The following is a 7052-nucleotide window of genomic DNA, read 5'->3' as shown; positions in this document are numbered from 1 at the left end:
CACTAGGCGAATTTGTTCGCGCGAATCTAACGTTTCGAAGAGAAAAAAATCGCCTACTCTCTTTCCACTACATGAGCGAATATCTGCGACGTTCATGTTCCTCGCGTGGTTGCTGAGCATTTCGATTCGCATGACTGCTCATGAAAGCGTCATAACTCATTTCCTGAGCTCTGATTGGTTGCGCAATATTTCGCTTCGCAAAAAGTAGAAACAATTCGAACTAGTAAATTTCGCTGCAGCGAAAAATTAAGGAAATAGAATTCGTCACAGAAGGGAGTATGACAGACAGAAACTCGAATACGCATGCGCAGAGTATGACGCTTTCGATTCGCGTGAACAAATTCGCCTAGTGGAAAATCGGCTTTAGGTTTAGTATATTTAGGAAGTAGATCAGCTATCTTGCAATTATTGAATGAATTATTCATGATTTCTGCCTTATCTGTCGAGTAAAGAAAATTTCGCGGCCCGGCCAATTGCGGTTTACACGTGATATCATGTTCCATCCAGGGACCAGTATGTACTGTAGTTTCCAGGCGAACATTTCCAAAGCGTTACGTCGTGATGTGATGTAAATCGACGAACGCTATACAGCAAAAGGGTACGAATTATGTTGGCGATCTATTGTTCGTATGTTAAATTTTTAAAATTACGATTAACCCTCTGTACCGTGGGATACCTAAAATAGACGTTTCGCTGTAGGCTCACTAAAAAATTTCCAATGTCCTGTATTTCATGAACTGCTCATCGTACATCGAAATTCACATCTGGGAAATAATCTGATTTCCCCGAAGGGAAATGGTCTACGCTTGCGGACGTATTCCCTTCAAAATAAAAGGTAAAATTTTGGTCACTTTTTAAGGCCTCTAGGCCTGAATTTTTATTTATTTAAAAATGTAGTTTTTGAAGACCTGCAGCTCTAGTTTTCAAAATTGTCTTAGCTCAACCGTCCCCAATTATAGAGCTGGTCATGGATACTTATACATTTCATTTCATATTTTGATGTACAAGTAAAGTAAGTATTTTTTGTCCTATTCTGATGTAATTGTTCTATGCTGAGTGCATTGCAAACACTCGTGAATACATTCCCAAATAATTCTTGACTTGAACCCATTAGTTCCTGGACTGTTGTGTATCCCAGATTATTAGTGTCCCAGAGCCTAAAAATTGTTCTATCCTTTTCAATGTCTATCACTATTATATCCTCTACACTACTTTAATATGTTGGTGGTGCCATTAATTATTTTTGTTAAACTTATTTAAAATATATGCAGTACAGCTGGTGCACTTATTTTTTCACTTTTTACTAGAATGGAGACAATGCTATGCAAGTATGTGCTCGAGCAAATATTCAATATGAAGAACACAAGAATATTTTTGTGTTCTTCATACAGGAAGGAAGTATGGACATTTACAATAAAAACAAGGTAAGCTTGTTATTAAGTACTGTAATGAAATTATGTTAATAATATAGATGTTCTATTCTTTTTTTTTACGTTATATAATGAAAAAGGTTTATTCTTATCATTGACAATTTCAGGCTAGTTTCTTCTTGTCTAATCATCGAGCAATCTATTGACCATCCACCATGTACCTGTATATTTGTTTGAAAGAATGATTAATTACAGATATATTAAAATGAAAATGATACTCCCAAACAAATGTTATAGTGATTAATATTTATTTTTTTCATTACAGTATTCAAATTGTATTGTTAAAGTGTAAATCTAAATTGAATTGTTTATAATCACAAATAAACATAACCATGCGTCCTTTATTGCTATTTTTCTCATATTTTACAAAACTGTAAACTGAAGTATTATACATAATTAAATACAGATAATAAATAATGAAAGTACATTAAGTATTTGTTCTATATTTCTTTAAATTTTAGTTGTTGACATATTATTTGATATTAAATGTATCCTCTCAGTTGCTCATTATATATAAATATTAACAAAATAATTTATTTCAGCCGGATGTACAGTGTCAAAGATTTGTAAGCTTTAAATTTAAAGCAGAATGATTTTTGTGGTCAAAATGTTCAGTTAATCTAATCTACATTTGCTTAACCAATTCTAATCAATACATTTTTAAGACAATTTGTCTGACAATGCTTAAGATGAACACTTTTATTCCGTCTGTCTAGGAGGTCACGTTTTCACCCCTGTATGCATGTTGTTTGTTTGCTTGTTGGTTTTGTTTGTTTGTCAATTCAAATGTTGTCTGAGGATTTGTTTATGCTTTTCTACTGTAACTAATAAATATTGAGAGATAGTTAATCAGAACTTAGTGTCAAAGGCCTGCTACATCTAATTCTTACTTTTTTTTTTTTGTAATTAAAAATTTGTGTAAAAATTTGGTCAAAGCTCAATAGCTCAGTAATCAAATTTCAGGAATGTCATTAATTGTTTTACTTCATTATAGTTAACTTTTTACCGCCCCTGTATATTTGTTTGTTGTTGGTTATGTTTTATGTGAAAAACTTTGCAACACCAATGATCTTGACCCGACAGAGTTCTAGTTTAAAAAGAAATCGGTCATAACCCGCACAAAAAAAAAATATTCTGGGATTCGAATTAGGCATTCAACCATGGGAAGTTAGGTGTATACTTATTATACATCAAATGCACATTCACTTACTATGCAGTGTAATTAAGCTATGACACAAAATGTAATGTAGGTAGAGGTAGGTACAGCAAGATAAAAATTACATTTATATGATGGAGAAAAAAGACAAGGGGGTTATGGTCTTGCAAATTATGTGACATTTTAAGCACAAATTTGTAATATGTTTAGGACTGCTTAGTATAACATATTTTGTAATCATATAATAACATGACATTTATAACCTTTGATTGTTAGGAGGGAAAATCTGCCTTGGATTGCTATAATGAAAACAGTTGTGCTAAATATGATAAAGATCAGAAAAAAGAAATCATTAACATTCTGAAAGGTAAGTACTATGAAAACTTAAAACAAAGCTTGGAAAAGTAATAATGAACAAAATAAATATTGTGATTGCTTGTTAAAGAAACTAGACGTAATTAAATCTTAATGATCATGGATTCTTTTATCAAGTAGTAATTGTCAGTCCTATTATAAGATACGTACATATGAAGCGTAAAAAATACAAATTTTTGGTAAAAATTGCATTCTACTCATCTTCCTTAGTACATTCACCAAATTTGAGTCCATTTCGACTTAAAATAGTTATATACGAGCACGTTAAAAATGACAAAATGCGCACATTAATTGTACAAAAGTGCTAAAAATGGTAAAAAATATGGCCTTTTAAAATGAATATAACTCTTCCAAATGGAAGGTGACCCCCATTTTTTTTGTAATTATTATGGAAGCCAATGAGTTGTAGATATAAATGTATATACACATTACGACGTCATCATTTGGCCACATGAATTTTAAAAATAGGGTTTTTACCTCTTTTGTCATAGACCACCATATTCAACAGAGCGCAACTCGCTTATCTGTGATCGATTTTCTTTTTAAATTTTAATATCTTCTACCTCAACCAATTATGTTACTCATGAATTGCCAATATTTTCATTTTTAAACGTCATCACGTATTAAAATTTGAATAACGGTGGTTACGTAATTTCACCTACAACGTATATTTGAATACCTTACAGCTCTTCTGAATTGATTGATTGATTGATTGGTTGATTCTTTTATTTTTCACACAACATTCATATATCAAATAAAGAAACTAAAGTACAATAAAGTGTGAAAAACAGGATAACCACAAGCAAGCAAAGCTTTTTATCTGTGCCACCCTAACTTAAAATATAAATTCACAAATATATTACAAAAATGTTTTCAATAAGTAACTAAATTATTAAGGAAAATACAACGTACTATAATATATATATACACATCACAGTCACAGAATATATACGCAAATGTAATTAATTAATTTGAAACGATAAAGATACACGATGATGAATATGTTATATATGTCTAAGTTAGACATATTTACAAATGTTGTCATCACAAGGATATATTGTTTCTTTATAACTATTAATGCATTTTTTTAGTAATAGTTTTTTAAATTTTGATATATTTTTACTCTCTCTTATATTTCTTATGAGTTGATTCTATAGCTTAGGTCCTCTATTTGTTATACTTTGCTGACCCATATTAGTTGATTTTAATTGTATACAATAATTGTCTTTATTTCGAGTGCTATATGTATGATAATTATCAAATAAACTAAATAAAGAATTGAAACATTTTGGAAGTTGTCCTTTTTGGTATTTAAACATAACATTTAAAACACTGTTTTTATAAAAATCAAGTACATTAAATGTGCCCGTTTTCAAAAAAAGAGCTGAGAAGAGGGATGATGATAGTCTACCTTACAAATGATCCTAAGAGCTTTTTTCTGAAGCAAAAGAAGGCGGTCCATATTTTCTTTGTTTCAAACACCCCATACAATAATACCATAATGTCAACATTGGTAATATAAGTGTCTTGTATATGGTAAGTAACACTACAGTTGATACTACATTTTTTATTTGATACATGGCACCAATTATTGAGGATGCTTTACAAGAAACTGCATTTGTATGGTGTCTAAAGTTCAGTTTTTCATCAATGATGACACCGAGAAATGTAGTATATGTCACTCTGTCTATTGAAAAAATGTATTGAAAGTGCAAATTGGGATCTGTCAATGTTGGTATTCTTTCCACTAAATAACATATACGTAGTCTTGGTTGTATTAATAGTTAATATATTAGTTTTACACCATTTCTCAATTTTATTTAGTTCATTTGGCATTATTGTAAAGGCAGTGACGATATCATTGTGTTGTAAAAACATATTCGTATCATCTGCAAACATTATTAAATCAACGATCAATTCATTTTCTTTCGATATTGTTATCCACAAGTTTATTTTGATGATGTCATCAGTGCCAAAATATTAGAACATGATGTGTCCATAATTTCACCAATGCTACACTGTATATAGATATACAGTATATACTGTACATAATGTATATGGCATATAATAGACACAACTAAGCACTATAAGCGTATAATAGGATGGCATACATCAACAATTTTCGATTGTATGTTAACATACGTGCATGTTTAAAAATATTAATGTCAATAAAATGATAAAAATGATCACATATAATTCGTCAAAGTGACGAATTAAATTCTAGTTTTGGTTTTGTTTTTAGTCGCGTGGACGCGACTCTATAGTTCACTATGTCGGTCGGTTGATCGGTCTGTCTGTCTGTCGGTCCGGTATCACTATGCGTTTTATCGCTTTCTGACCTTATCTTGATATCAGTTTAATCACAGTATATTCTTTATGGCCAGGAATCGATGTGGTTATGTTTTCACGGTGCGCAATAGAAAATTAAGCGGTCTACGCACGATTTAACGAAATCACGTTTGTAATCATATCTTCACAACCATGAATCACAATTAAATAAAATTTGGTACTCATAAATTTCAGGGCATAAATCATCATATGGCAAAACAATTACGTGCGTAGCGCATGTAACGCATGCGTACGCGCGCTTAACATTTTCAAAAATTTATTTTCGATGAAATAAGAGTACGTTTCAGGAAATATTAAGCGTTTACAAAATTGCCATGAGTGCGCATATTTTTGCGCGCGCACTGCGCGTTAAAATGTTATTGCACACTCTTTTTGCCCGATTTCTGTTTTCTTGACTTACTTTTCAACTCGAAATTACGTTATACGAGCACGTCAAAAGTGACAGGCTACGCACGTGTAAATTAAAAAAAATATAAATGTTTTTAAACATTTCAACATTTTTAAACATGTTCAGTAATTTCGGTCAGTATAGTTCACTATGTCGGTCAGTATAGTTCACTATGTCGGTCGGTCTGTCTGTTGGTCTATCTGTCGGTCTGTCTGTCGGTCCGGTATCACTATGCATTGTAACACGCGACTTAATGGCTGTTGGCCTTGTTTACTATACCCCTTAATCAAATATTTACATCTTAGATGAATTTAATTAGACAAGCCTATTCAACTAGAAACCTCCCCATGGAATATCAAGTTTTTAAACTCAATAGATTTATTTGCAGATTTCCTAGATTGCTTAAATCATAGTATATCCTTCTATGCATGTATAATTCTCTTGCTTTTTGTCTGAAGTTTTTTAATAGTTTAGGTTATGAAGTTATTTTTGTATTTTATCATTTTTATCTTCCATTTTGCGATGCAATTATACGCTATGTCTATATTTTGGTAATATTATAAAGTAAAGTAAAATAAAACCAAGTAAAATAAAACAGACTATTGATTATTAATGATAAAAAGCATTGCCCTTTTTGCAAGTTTTAATAAATCTTTTTTTTTAATTTTAAAATTAAAACCTTCAAACCCTTTGTTACAACCGCTAATGTAGACACCTGGTGGTCACTTACAAAATGTGTGGTCAGTAAGAGTTGTAGTCGATTGTGGTCGATTATGTGAAGCGGTCCATTATGAGATGAGATGATCCTTTACGTGAGGTGGTCGATTATGAAAGCGGTCCTTTAACAGAGATGGTTGCTTACCATGTGTGATCGTTTAGAAAGTTGGTTGCTTACGAGAAGTTAAAATACTGTAGCTAAGTAAAGATCGATGCATTTGCACATGATGACATTTTTGTAAAATATACAACATTTTCTACATTAGCTGGCGATAGTAACTACATAAGCTGGGAGGAAATATCAGTACTACATAAGCTGTTGACCATTTCTGCATTAGCTGGTGTTGATTTCTATTTATACATAAGGTGTTGGTGTTTCTATATTAGCTGGTGGTTTAACTACATTAGCGTTGTATTGTTCTACATTAACGGGTGTTTCGTCATTAGCTGTTGTTAGCAGTTGTAACACCTTTCAAAATTAACTTTTTTTTACTAATGTATTTTACTTTTTTAGGTGGACCTTTACCATTCATAGATATCACATCATCAGGTATGAATATTCTTCAAAAATTTTTATACTATACTAGAAGTACAGTTTACACTGATTTGCTTGGCCTTTTCGTATTAGAGGTTTGGC

The sequence above is a fragment of the Antedon mediterranea genome, chromosome 5 (genome assembly GCF_964355755.1).
Source record: "Antedon mediterranea chromosome 5, ecAntMedi1.1, whole genome shotgun sequence".
In the NCBI taxonomy this organism is placed as follows: Eukaryota; Metazoa; Echinodermata; class Crinoidea; order Comatulida; family Antedonidae; genus Antedon; species Antedon mediterranea.
Note: the sequence above shows the minus strand (reverse complement) of the source record.